At 47.8% G+C, this 14,061-nt stretch overlaps 1 protein-coding gene across 12 annotated transcripts in view; it reads right to left on the bottom strand.

Annotated features, from left to right (window-relative positions):
- The window catches only part of MPPE1 (metallophosphoesterase 1), a 107,570-nt gene that overhangs the window by 88,419 nt on the left and 5,090 nt on the right, over positions 1-14,061 (bottom strand). For 9 of the 12 annotated variants that reach the window (XM_069731025.1, XM_069731032.1, XM_069731037.1 and 6 more), the window contains exon 2: positions 1,853-1,902. The exons of the other annotated variants lie outside the window; for them this stretch is intronic. The gene's annotated coding sequence lies outside the window, so the exon portion shown is untranslated. The remainder of the gene's footprint in view (positions 1-1,852; positions 1,903-14,061) is intronic. 12 annotated transcript variants of the gene reach the window in all.

Genomic DNA, 14,061 nt, shown 5'->3' with positions numbered 1-14,061 from the left:
AGCGTTGATCGGTGAACTGCGTCACCAATCAACGCTCGGCGGCTACTAAATGTGCGCACGGAGGCGGCACAAATGGGGGTGGAGGGGGTAAAAAGAGGGGGAAGGGGGGATTGGGGTGGATGAACGGGGATTGGGGTGGATGAACGGGGATTGGGCAGGGATCAGGGATAAAACTTACGTTTAGTTGTCTTCTTTCTTTAGCAGGGATTGTGGTGCTACAGGCTGCTGTGGCACCACAATACCCAGCACGGCAGGGAGATCCAGGCACAAAATCCAGCAGGGAGATCCAGCAGTATGACCGCTCTGTAGGAATCCTCAGCTAGAATGAGGACCCTGCAGAGCGGTCATACACAGGTCAGGCAGGTGACACAGACAGGTCACAGAGCGGTCATGCTGCTCCTGTGACCTGTCATTGGTGGGATCGACCATAACATCGATCCCACCAATCAGAGCTTTCCTGGTGACCTGGCTGTGACCTGCCTAGGATCGGATCTGTTCGCGCCATCCTAGGCAGGTCACAGCCAGGTCACCTGCAGGGCACAGAGCGGTCACAGCGTGATCGCCGCTGCGCCCTGTGATTGGCGCGATCGACGATGACATCGATCGCGCCAATCGGCTCCTGCAGGCCCTGCTGGGCCTGCACTGTGTCCTATCCTAGGATCGGTGCTATTAGAGCACCGGTCCACGCAGGTTCCGGCAGGGCACAGCGCGGTAATACCGCGCGGTGCCCTGCGATTGGCGCGATCGATGCGATCGGCGATCGCGCCAATCCGGGGTGTTCTTGCCGGTGCCTGGCGTTGCCAGGCTCCGGACCTGGGATCGAGTACATCGGTACTCGATCCTAGCCTGTGACCTCATTGTTTCAGCCGCTCCGATTGGCTGAAACAATGAGAATGGCTGTGATTGGCTGTTCAGAATTGAACAGCCAATCACAGCGATCGAGAGGGCGGGTGGGCGGCGACAATGCCTTGGATGCCGAGGCCATCTCCCCCCAGGTGAGATGGCGTCGGAATTTTAATGCGATCACCGCGACTTAAGTCGCGGTATCGCATTAAAGGGCAGGACGTACTATCCCGTCAAGGGTCAGATAGGCCCAGGGCACCTCGACGGGATAGTACGTCCAAGGTCACAGAGGGGTTAAGCATAACACCACACATATCCCCAGGATCTACATCATCTTCACAAATCCTGCAGGATTGAATCCTACCACACTGAGGGTATGTGCACACGTCAGGATTTCTTGCAGAAATTTTCCTGACAAAAACCAGACATTTCTGCCAGAAATCCGCATGCGTTTTTACCGCGATTTTGGCGCGTTTTTGGTGCGTTTTTTCCCAAATGCATAGAATTGCGGGAAAAAAGCAGAAAATCCGCAAAAATAATGAACATGCTCATTTTTTTACCGTGATGCGTTTTTTTCGCGGAAAAAAACGCATCCATGTGCACAAAACATGCAGAATGCATTCTAAATGATAGAATGCATAATGTATGCGTTTTTAATGAGTTTTTATAGCGCGAAAAAAACGCGAAAAAACCTGTACGTGTGCACATAGCCTACATTTGTTTTGTTACTATGTCACCCAGGACGCCATCACCAAGACTCCCATCATCTTGATACAAAACAAAACTGTTTCCTAGTGACGCTGGGAATAATCTGAAAACGCTTCCATGTGAGGAAATTACATAGTGCCACTTACACCACAATTAAAGCTAGCCAGGGATTTTTTATGTTTGTTTTAAATAAACTTTTATTCATTATTACCCATGAAAGCTGGTGGAAAATCCGCTGTGTTTTACAATGCATGTTATTTTAAGAAGTCTTTTGCACATGCTGCATAATATATTCACTCACCCGTCAGTCTATGAGGCTGTTCAGATGTAGTATTTTTGTGGACTGATTGTCTGCAAAAAAAAAAAAAAAAAATGGCGACATGTTGACTTTTGATCCAAGTCAGGTGTCATAACCGCCCAGTCATGTGATTGGGTCCATGAGAGCCTTGGAGAGCTCCTGATGGCATCTTAGCTCCTAGCGGTCTGCGTTTTCCTCTCACTATTTGATAATAGCAGTTTGAAAATCGTCATCAGGATTTTTAATTTTTTTTTTTTTCAAATGACCAAACATTGATGAAAATCCCATACAGCAAACTAATGAAAATTAGATAATTTGTCACACACATGTAAATTTTTTTTTAAAAATGTGTTTTTTGAAACTGGTCTAAGGCTAAGATCGCACAAGCCCCTTTTTGGTCTGTGTGCACAATGACAAACATTTGCCTATGTGCTAGTGAACATAAGCCGTTTTCTAAAAGGTCCACAAGTCTACAAGCAACAAAAAACAGAAAATCAAATCACGCATTAGTCTGATCCGACAAGAATGCGCATCCCATAGAATGTAAAGGTACCTTCACACATAACGATATTGTTAACGATATCGTTGCTTTTTGTGACGTAGCAACGATATTGTTAATAAAATCGTTATGTGTGACAGCGACCAACGATCAGGCCCCTGCTGGGAGATCGTTGGTCGCTGAAGAAAGTCCAGAACTTTATTTCGTCGCTGGATCTCCCGTTGACATCGCTGGATCGGCGTGTGTGACACCGATCCAGCGATATCTTCACTGGTAACCAGGGTAAATATCGGGTAACTAAGCGCAGGGCCGCGCTTAGTAACCCGATGTTTACCCTGGTTACCATCCTAAAAGTAAAAAAAAACAAACACTACATACTTACCCAACGCTGTCTGTCCTCCAGCGCTGTGCTCTGCTCTCCTCCTGTACTGGCTGTGAGCGTCGGTCAGCCGGAAAGCAGAGCGGTGACGTCACCGCTCTGCTTTCCGGCCGCTGTGCTCACACAGACAGTACAGGAGGAGTGCAGAGAAGCAGAGCGCCGGGGACAGACAGCGTTAGGTAAGTATGTACTGTTTGTTTTTTTTACTTTTAGGATGGTAACCAGGGTAAACATCGGGTTACTAAGCGCGGCCCTGCGCTTAGTTACTCGATGTTTACCCTGGTTACCGGCATAGTTGGTCGCTGGAGAGCGGTCTGTGTGACAGCTCTCCAGCGACCAATCAGCGACGCTGCAGCGATCCGGATCGTTGTCGGTATCGCTGCAGCGTTGCTTAAATGTGAAGGTACCTTAAGTCCGCAAGGACAGGGTCCTCTCCCCTCTGTACCAGTCCGTCACTGTAAACCTGCTTACTGTAAAAGATATCTATAACCCTGTATGTAACCGCTTCTCATGTACAGCACCATGGAATTAATGGTGCTATATAAATAAAATATAATAATAATAATAGTTAGCGGCTCTTGCACATATGGATCCTTTTTCCCAATCATCCGTATCGCCGTGTTGCATCCGTTTTTTCTCATCCCTTTTTAAAAACTAAAGGAAGTAAATCATGTTGAGTTTTTTTAACCCATTGACTCCAAGCAATTCGTTAAAACACATCAAGCTCAGCTGGAACACTGAAGTACAGTCCATCATCTGTTTTACACAGATCCCCAAAGACTTCAATGTATAAGGCCGGCGTCACACTAGCGAGTTTTACAGACGTATGAATGCATAAAATACATCCGTAAAACACGCATTACACACAGCCCAATTATTCTCTATGCCCCAGCTCCTATCTGCCGTATTTTACTGATCCGTATTATACGGCTTTCTACAACCGTAGAAAATCGCAGCATGCTGCGTTTGTCACCGTATTGCGCAAAAAAAAAAAAAAAAAAAAAAAAAAAAAAAAAAATCGCTAATGAAAGTCTATGGAAGCCAGAAAAATACAGATTACACACGGACCAGCAGTGTGACTTGCGAGGAATACGCAGCGGTGTTAGCGAGAAAAGCCGGCAATTCAGTGCAGTGTACAGTAAAATCACACTGACAGCTTACAATAGAATAGGTGGAATAAATGTGTGCACATAGGGGATATATATATATATATATATATATATATATATATATATATATATATATATATATATATATATATATATTCAAAGAAGCTTTATTGGCAGGACCAAATACACATCAGTTTTGCCAAAGCAAGTGAATAAAGGCAATAGGGATAGGGAATGTTGGGTAGGAGCTGTAGGGGAGGTGGATGGGGCAGGTCCATTGTGGGGGCTATAGTCCATGGCATAGGGGAGGTGGGAGATTTTATATATATATATATATATATATATATATATATATATATATATATATATATATATATATATACACACACACACACACACACACACAGTGGGGCGAAAAAGTATTTAGTCAGTCAGCAATAGTGCAAGTTCCACCACTTAAAAAGATGAGAGGCGTCTGTAATTTACATCATAGGTAGACCTCAACTATGGGAGACAAACTGAGAAAAAAAAATCCAGAAAATCGCATTGTCTGTTTTTTTAACATTTTATTTGCATATTATGGTGGAAAATAAGTATTTGGTCAGAAACAAAATTTCATCTCAATACTTTGTAATATATCCTTTGTTGGCAATGACAGAGGTCAAACGTTTTCTGTAAGTCTTCACAAGGTTGCCACACACTGTTGGTATGTTGGCCCATTCCTCCATGCAGATCTCCTCTAGAGCAGTGATGTTTTTGGCTTTTCGCTTGGCAACACGGACTTTCAACTCCCTCCAAAGGTTTTCTATAGGGTTGAGATCTGGAGACTGGCTAGGCCACTCCAGGACCTTGAAATGCTTCTTATGAAGCCACTCCTTTGTTGCCCTGGCGGTGTGCTTTGGATCATTGTCATGTTGAAAGACCCAGCCACATTTCATCTTCAATGCCCTTGCTGATGGAAGGAGGTTTGCACTCAAAATCTCACGATACATGGCCCCATTCATTCTTTCATGTACCCGGATCAGTCGTCCTGGCCCTTTTGCAGAGAAACAGCCCCAAAGCATGATGTTTCCACCACCATGCTTTACAGTAGGTATGGTGTTTGATGGATGCAACTCAGTATTCTTTTTCCTCCAAACACGACAAGTTGTGTTTCTACCAAACAGTTCCAGTTTGGTTTTATCAGACCATAGGACATTCTCCCAAAACTCCTCTGGATCATCCAAATGCTCTCTAGCAAACTTCAGACGGGCCCGGACATGTACTGGCTTAAGCAGTGGGACACGTCTGGCACTGCAGGATCTGAGTCCATGGTGGCGTAGTGTGTTACTTATGGTAGGCCTTGTTACATTGGTCCCAGCTCTCTGCAGTTCATTCACTAGGTTCCCCCGCGTGGTTCTGGGATTTTTGCTCACCGTTCTTGTGATCATTCTGACCCCACGGGGTGGGATTTGGGGTGGAGCCCCAGATCGAAGGAGATTATCAGTGGTCTTGTATGTCTTCCATTTTCTAATTATCGCTCCCACTGTTGATTTCTTCACTCCAAGCTGGTTGGCTATTGCAGATTCAGTCTTCCCAGCCTGGTGCAGGGCTACAATTTTGTTTCTGGTGTCCTTTGACAGCTCTTTGGTCTTCACCATAGTGGAGTTTGGAGTCAGACTGTTTGAGGGTGTGCACATGTGTCTTTTTATACTGATAACAAGTTTAAACAGGTGCCATTACTACAGGTAATGAGTGGAGGAAAGAGGAGACTCTTAAAGAAGAAGTTATAGGTCTGTGAGAGCCAGAAACACCAAGGTTACTTACGGGTAGACGGTTTTTCCGGAGCCCATGACGGCACACCTGAGAGAGGATCCGCCCAGCCAGGACAGGAACCCCTACTGAAAATAAAAGGGCGGTACCTCTCGGTCGCTTCAGTTGGTTTTCAGAGCATGAGAGGCCCCCCTGGTTAGTACACATGGCAATCCAACACCACATTATAATAACTAAAAGCACCCAAAACAATAGTGCACACCGAAAAGGTGATAAAAGGGGGGGAATATACGGGTGCCGTCATGGGCTCCGGAAAAACCGGCTACCCGTAAGTAACCTTGGTGTTTTCCCTTCCCCCATGACGGCACACCTGAGAGACTTTTGTAGAAAGAAAAAACCTTAGGGAGGGACCACCGCTTGAAGCACCCTTTTACCAAAGGTTAGGTCAGCAGGGGAGGAAAGGTCTAGCCGGTAGTGTTTGAAAAAAGTCGAGGGTGAGGACCAGGTAGCGGCCTTGCAAATTTGGTCAATTGATACCTCAGCCTTCTCTGCCCAGGAGGTAGCCATAGCTCTGGTGGAGTGAGCCTTGATGCCGTCAGGAACCGGAGTGCCACTTGCAGAATAGGATAGACTAATGGCCTCCCTGATCCATCTAGCAATGGTACTTTTAGCTACCCCACATCCCTTTTTATTACCCTGAAAGGCTACAAATAGGGTTTGATCTTTCCTCCACTGACTAGTCATGGTCATGTATTGTAACATGGATCTCCTCACATCTAACATATGGAACCTTTGTTCCCCCGGATTTTTAGGATTACTACAGAATGAAGGTAACGTAATCTCCTGACTCCTATGAAATTTTTGGACTACTTTGGGGAGATACGCTGGATCTGGTCTTAGGATTATCCTGTCATCAAGAATCTGAGTGTAAGGAGGGCATATCGATAGAGCTTGTAAATCACCTACCCTACGGGCCGATGTTAGGGCTACTAGTAGGACTGTTTTCAGGGTGAGTAATTTAGGTGATATGTCCTGCAAGGGCTCAAAAGGATTTTTGGTTAAAGCCTCCAATACTAGATTTAGATCCCAAGGGGGAATTTTGGGGATAATAACCGGTCTAGACCTGCCACAGGATTTTATAAATCGTGAAACCCACCTATTAGATGCTAGGTTGCAATTATATAGGGCCCCTAAGGCTGAAACTTGTACCTTAAGGGTGCTAGTTGCTAATCCTAATTGCAAACCTGTTTGTAGAAATTCTAGGATGGGACCCACTGGAGCTACATCCCCTAACGGTTCACCCAAGAAGTTTAAAAATTTCTTCCAGGTCCTACCGTAGATTCTGGATGTTATAGGCTTTCTGCTTTTTAACAAGGTGGAGATTAAGCCCGGAGAGAATCCTTGGCGACTTAGTAGTGCCCTCTCAAATTCCAGGCTGCCAGATGGAAGCCCTTCACCTGAGAGTGGGTCACTGGTCCCTGGGTTAACAGGTCCGGTACATCTGGCAGAATCCATGGGTCTGTTAACGACATCTGCCTTAGAAGGGAGAACCAAGGTCTTCTTGGCCAGAATGGAGCTATGAGTATTATTTTCGCTCGGTCTTCCCTGATTTTCCGGACTACTGCTGGAATCAACACTATCGGGGGAAATGCGTAAGCCAGAGAGAATTTCCACGGTATTAGTAGAGCATCTACCGCGAAAGGATGTTCCTTTGGGTTCAGTGAGCAGAATTTTTTCACTTTCTTGTTGTGTGAGGTAGCAAATAAGTCTATCTCTGGTGTACCCCAGGTCTGTATTATTTGTTGGAATACCCCGAGATTCAGGGACCATTCCCCTTGTCTCAGAATTCTGCGACTCAGAAAATCTGCTCGTGAGTTTTCTACACCTCTTATGTGTAGTGCTGTTAGGGAAGATAGGTGTTTTTCTGCCCAATGGAATAGTAAGTTTGACACCTTCATAAGGTTCCAAGACCTCGTCCCCCCCTGGTGATTGATGTAGGCCACTACTGTTCGATTGTCCGTCATGATTCGAGCATGGCGCCCCTGGAGTAGGGGAAAAAAATGTTTCAAGGATTTTTCTACTGCCCATAGTTCTTTCACGTTTGAGCTAGAGCTCCTTTCTTGGGAGGACCAAGTTCCTTGAACTGAATGGGATCTCAAGTGAGCTCCCCAACCTGACCCGCTTGCATCGGTCGTGATGACGTCTTCGACCGGTTTCTGCCACTGGACTCCCATAGTGAGATGTTCCTTTATGGTCCACCAAACTAAGGAATCTCTTACATCCTGATGAAGACATAGATTTCCTTCCAAACGCCCTTTTAACAGTCTTTGAGCTGACAGAACTTCCCACTGTAGTTGTCTCAGGTGGAATTGTGCCCACCCTACAGCCGGAATGCAAGATGTTAACGAGCCTAGTAGGGACATTGCTTTTCTCAGGGTCATCTCGGGTTGGTGTATTGCTGCAGTGGTCAAGTTGATTATTTTGGCTACTTTGTTCTCCGGAAGGAGGCAGAGTTGACGTTCTGAATCTAGTATTAAACCTAGGAAGGACTGTATCTTCACTGGGACCAACTTCGATTTGGGAACATTTATCATCCAACCCAGCTCTATTAGAGTTGCTATCACAACCGTTATCTGATGGGAGCAATCGGCCTCTGTCTTCCCTATCACCAGAAAATCGTCTAAGTATGGGACGATGACGACATTTCGGGAACGGAGGTATGACATTACCTCTGCCATCACCTTGGTAAAAACCCTGGGAGCTGTGGATAGGCCGAATGGAAGGGCTGTATATTGGTAATGTTTCACTTGGTCTTGTATGTAGAGTGCCACTCTCAAGTATCTCCAGTATCCGCGATGTATTGGAACATGATAATATGCGTCCTTCAAGTCTATTACTGCCATGAAGCAGTGAGGGAACAGAAGCTTTGTAGTTGTATTGATGGACTCCATCTTGAAGGAGTGGTTGTCTATCGAGTGGTTGAGTTTTCTTAGGTTGATTATGGTTCTCCAAGAGCCATCGGGTTTTTGTATCAGAAAGAGGGGGGAGTAAAACCCCCTTCCTACTTCCTGAACCGGGACTTCTTGCAAAACATTTTTTTGAATTAGACCAAGGACTTCTGTTTCTAGAACTAACTGTTCCTGCTGGACTTTCCTCCGAGGAGTCATTATAAAATTGTGACTGGGTGGACGGATAAATTTTATTTTTAGGCCGTCTTTTATAATATTCAGAACCCAGGTGCTCGGGGCGATGTTTATCCAGGCTGGATAGAAGAGGGAGAGTCTTCCTCCAACCTCTGATGTAATGTCATTGGGGGGACTTTTTTGCTGAGGTAGAGGGCCCTTTGAACATATAGCCCGTTCTCCTTTTATCTTTGAAATCCCAATTTCTCCTATATCCCGGAGGTCGGCCTCTGTTAAATCTCCTCCGAAAAAAAGGTTTTTTAGGATCTTTAGGGAAGGTTGGAAAGGCTTTCTTTTTGTCTCCTGCCTGTTCCAATATCTCTTCTAACTTCTTCCCAAAGAGGAGTTGACCGTCACATGGGATGGAGCAAAGCTTATGTTTTGATGGCAAATCTCCCGGACACCCTTTAAGCCATAAGGCCCTCCTGGCCGCGTTGGACAGGCCAGCTGCCCTAGCCGTTAATTTCGCAGAATCCACGGAAGAATCTGCCAAGAAGGCTGCTGCCCCTTGAACTAGGGATATGTTTGCCAGAATATCATTCCTAGGAACTTTATTTCTTAGCTGGTCTTCAATTTGCTGTAACCAGCTGAGAGGCCTCCGAATCCGTAGGCACCTTACGGCTTTTCCTCCCCGCTTTTTTGAGGGCCAATTTTAGGGAGTCTTTTATCTCTGCCTGAATTATGGTTTTAAGGCTAGAGGCAAAATTAGGGGTCTCTTCCTGAATAGTTCTATTAATGCAGTCAGCGCAGAGGTCTTTCTGCCACTGAACTGCAAGCGGAACTTTACAAAGGGCACATTCACGGTTCTTTGTTTTGCCGCTAGATTTCCTCGACCCCTAGTGATCAAACAGAAAAAATGGACCCTGTTACCATAAGGTCGACATTCACGTAGATCACTCACCACCGCTGACAGTCAAGGGTACCGATTTTGGAGGCTGGACAGATGCACATGTAGTGTCCTTCCTGGACGCTGAAGAATCTTGCCGAACAGGACGGCTGCCACTTCTACCACTTGAGCGACTGCTCCTGTGCTGGTGGCTCGGCAAAGCATCTGATGAGAGCTCCTGGTGCTGCTGCTGCTGTGATGGCGGCGGCTGCTGCTGCTGCTCCTGTTGTCCTACTTCCATATTGAAGTTTATGGACATGAGCGCGTCTTCTGTGGTCAGGCACCCTTTTATGGGGGACCACTGCACTCCCCGCCTCCTCCGGTGCCCAATAGTGGCCCCTCCCCTCCTCTGCCGCGCCGCCGGAGACCTTATTCCACCGGCCGGCGTTTCTTCATGGGCGCCGCCATCTTGGATCCGGCGCCCGCCCCCGACGTCACACGGGCACGCCCATTCCCAGCGTGCCTTGCGCGTGACGTCAGACGGGCGACCCGGAAGCGGCCACCGCACCTGGATGCCGGCAGAGGGAGGAGGGCGGCGTGGCAGCCACGGAAGGACCCAGGATATCCGACCGTGCTGCAACAACGCCCGCTCGGACGCAGAGACCCGGGGGACCTGCGGACGGCGCATCCAGACTCCCGAACCCGACGCACAGGCGCTGCCTGTTTCTTCCACGCCGGGACGGGACCTGGGTAAGTGGAATCACCGCCGTGTTCAGCACGAGGGTCCCTGTCAGGACAGGAAACCCAACTGAAGCGACCGAGAGGTACCGCCCTTTTATTTTCAGTAGGGGTTCCTGTCCTGGCTGGGCGGATCCTCTCTCAGGTGTGCCGTCATGGGGGAAGGGAAAATCTTGATTGGTTGTTTCTGACCAAATACTTACCGTATATACTCGAGTATAAGCCGAGATTTTCAGCCCAAAATTTTGGGCTGAAAGTGCCCCTCTCGGCTTATACTCGAGTCAAGGTGGGTGGCAGGGTCGGCGGGTGAGGGGGTGAGGGCGCTGAGGCATACTTACCTAGTCCCAGCGATCCTCGCGCTGTCCCTGCCGTCCCACGGTCTTCTGTGCTGCAGCTCTTCCCCTCTTCAGCGGTCACCGGCACCGCTCATTACAGAAATGAATAAGCGGCTCCACCTCCCATAGGGGTGGAGCCGCCTATTCATTCCTCTAATCAGCGGTGCCGGTGACCGCTGATAGAGAAAGAAGCTGCGGCACCGAAGACCAGGCAGAGGGACAGCGCGAGGATCGCCAGGACTAGGTAAGTATAGCATATTCACCTGTCCTCGTTCCAGCCGCCGAGCGTCGCACCATCTTCCCGGCCGGCGCCTCCATCTTCCCGGCGTCTGCGCTCTGACTGTTCAGGCAGAGGGCGCGATGACGCATATAGTGTGCGCGGCGCCCTCTGCCTGATCAGTCAGAGCAGAGACGCCGGGAAGATGGAGGCGCCGGAACGAGACGCCGGGAGCTGCAATCAAGGGAGATGAGTATGTGTTTTTTTTTTTTTTATTGCAGCAGCAGCAGCGGCAGAGATTTATATGGCACATCTATGGGACACAGTGAACGGTGCAGAGCACCGTATATGGCACATCTATGGGGCACAGTGAACGGTGCAGAGCACCGTATATGGCACATCAATGGGGCACAGTGAACGGTGCAGAGCACCGTTTATGGCACATCTATGGGGCACAGTGAACGGTGCAGAGCACCGTATATGGCACATCTATGGGGCACAGTGAACGGTGCAGAGCACCGTATATGGCACATCTATGGGGCACAGTGAACGGTGCAGAGCACCGTATATGGCACATCTATGGGGCACAGTGAACGGTGCAGAGCACCGTATATGGCACATCTATGGGGCACAGTGAACGGTGCAGAGCACCGTATATGGCACATCTATGGGGCACAATGAACGGTGCAGAGCACCGTACATGGCACAGCTATGGGGAAATATGAACGGTGCAGAGCACTGTATGGCACAGCTATGGGGAAATAATGATCTATTTTTATTTTTGAAATTCACCGGTAAATGCTGCATTTCCACCCTAGGCTTATACTCGAGTCAATAAGTTTTCCCAGTTTTTTGTGGCAAAATTAGGGGGGTCGGCTTATACTCGGGTCGGCTTATACTCGAGTATATACGGTATTTTCCACCATAATATGCAAAAAAAAAATGATAAAAAAAACAGACAATGTGATTTTCTGGATTTTTTTTTTCTCAGTTTGTCTCCCATAGTTGAGGTCTACCTATGATGTAAATTACAGACGCCTCTCATCTTTTTAAGTGGTGGAACTTGCACTATTGCTGACTGACTAAATACTTTTTTGCCCCAAAATATATATATATATTTATTATCGTTGTACCCGCTCAGGTGCGTAGGAGGAAACAGGAGGCACATTCTCTTTAATGTCCATGTGGGTTTATTTGCTCCATAAACCAGCAAGACAGGAACAGAAAGGAAAACAGTCCATACATCAGGCCGACATAGCATAAAAGTCCATAGAAAAGCTCTGCTCTTCTCAGGCCTGTGGGCACACAGGCTGTGCAACGTCCTGCACTCAGGCTCTATCTGAAGCCACAGACCACTCTGTAGTGTTCAGCCTGGACACATGGAAGTCTGTCCACATTGGCAGACTCCCAAACACTCTCACCACATGGGCTACACACACCTCTTTACATAAGTGTAACCACACCCAGATACCTGTCACATGGCCAGTCAGGTGAGTGTGACATCACCACAGGTCCTGAAACAAACAGACAGGCATGGTTATGCCCCTTACCCACGGGTGAGGTATATGGGTAGCCAGACCCTCCCATCTCTCATAGCTACCCGTAACCCGGACCCAAATATCCTAAACAATTCCTTATTGCTTTATGTGTACTAAAGAAAACACTCCGGGTTACATCACAGCGACAAGCCTTCTCTGTGATACATACCTCCCGTCGACTATACAACCTTTAGCCACGCTACATACCTCCCCCCTCTGCCTAAAGCCGTGGGGCTTGGCACTTGTCCTAAACCGACTAGAGACCCCTCTCAGTCGTACCTGACAGTCAAACCGTCTGTCTAAGTCAGGGCCTGTTATTGAACCCTTTCGTCGGCATTCATCATCCCTTTCCATCACATCCTTTGACAACGATGACCCCTTGTCATCTCGTCTGCTATAGGATCTCCCGCTTAGGTCACTGAGCCCTGAACTAACTGAGGAGTTACTACTTCTAGCTCTTCCATCTGACCACCTTCGGTTCTCTCTCGGTTCTTGATCTCTCCTATTGTCTTTCTTCAGAGAGCAGCTCTTCACTTTACCTCTATATCCTCTGTTAACTTCAGCTTGAGGACTTCCAGTCTTTAGAGAACCTCTTTGCCTCTCTAGACCACGAGTTGAAGGTGGTGGCAACCTGTTTGCCAATTCTTGCAGCTCTATATTGATCTGCTCCCTCTCACGTCTTAGCTGCTCTGTATGCCACATGATACCCCAGGAGCATTTGGATATTCCCAAGGCTCTCCATGGATCCGACGACAAGGAATGGAACCATCCCATCTTCACCCACGACCTGGGCTTCATCATCAGCCGGAATGCTCACTCTCATAACACCGGACCTATTCACCATCTCTTGCATCACCTTGCCAAATCTTCCGATGACTTTCCCCACCAGACCTCTGGGCACTTGCACGACATCTTCTACAATACCCAACCGGCTTTGAGCTTCTCTCGCTAGCTCCAGACGTCGAGCGGCTTCCTCATTCTTCAACATGATCATTTGTTTTGTGCGGAGGCATTGTAGATGCATCTCTCTCAGGACAGCCACCCGCTTCACTGTGACTTCCTTAGTGGACAGTATGACCAGTTGATGGGTCTCAGGTGCCCAGTGCACCCTACACGCGTCGACCGCCTTTTTAAACACTTCATGCACCTCCTCACTGGCACACGCTTCTTGCATGACTTTGGGTACATCTATTACGCACTTGAAAATCGAAGTCTCACCTTCTTGGTTATATCGTTGGACCTCCTCGTCCTTAGCATCAGCGCAGTTTTCCAAGACCTCGATGTCCTTTGTTCGGCCATCTGCATGGCACTTCCCTTGCTGGCTTTCTTCCTCCATGGAGGCCCCTTCTTTGGTCAGCCTCTCCAGCTCACGCTCCTTCATAGCGATCAGATCGGGAGAGCACAACAGTTTGATTTCCCGGTCATCCGTGGATTTCTGAGGCCGTTGATTAGTCTCCTTTGTCTTGAGCTCTTGGAGAACTTTATCTAACTCCTCTACCAAGCAGCGACGCTCATCTTCTCTCTGGAGAAGTTCCTGCTGATTCTTCTCTTGGGCCTCTCTGAACACCTCCATATCTTTCAACATGGCTTTGTTCATGTTTTGACACGCTGATAGGTGACCTCTGAGCTCAGAGACT

Source organism: Ranitomeya imitator, chromosome 6, assembly GCF_032444005.1.
Source record: "Ranitomeya imitator isolate aRanImi1 chromosome 6, aRanImi1.pri, whole genome shotgun sequence".
In the NCBI taxonomy this organism is placed as follows: Eukaryota; Metazoa; Chordata; class Amphibia; order Anura; family Dendrobatidae; genus Ranitomeya; species Ranitomeya imitator.
This window is presented reverse-complemented; position numbering and strand designations above follow the sequence as displayed.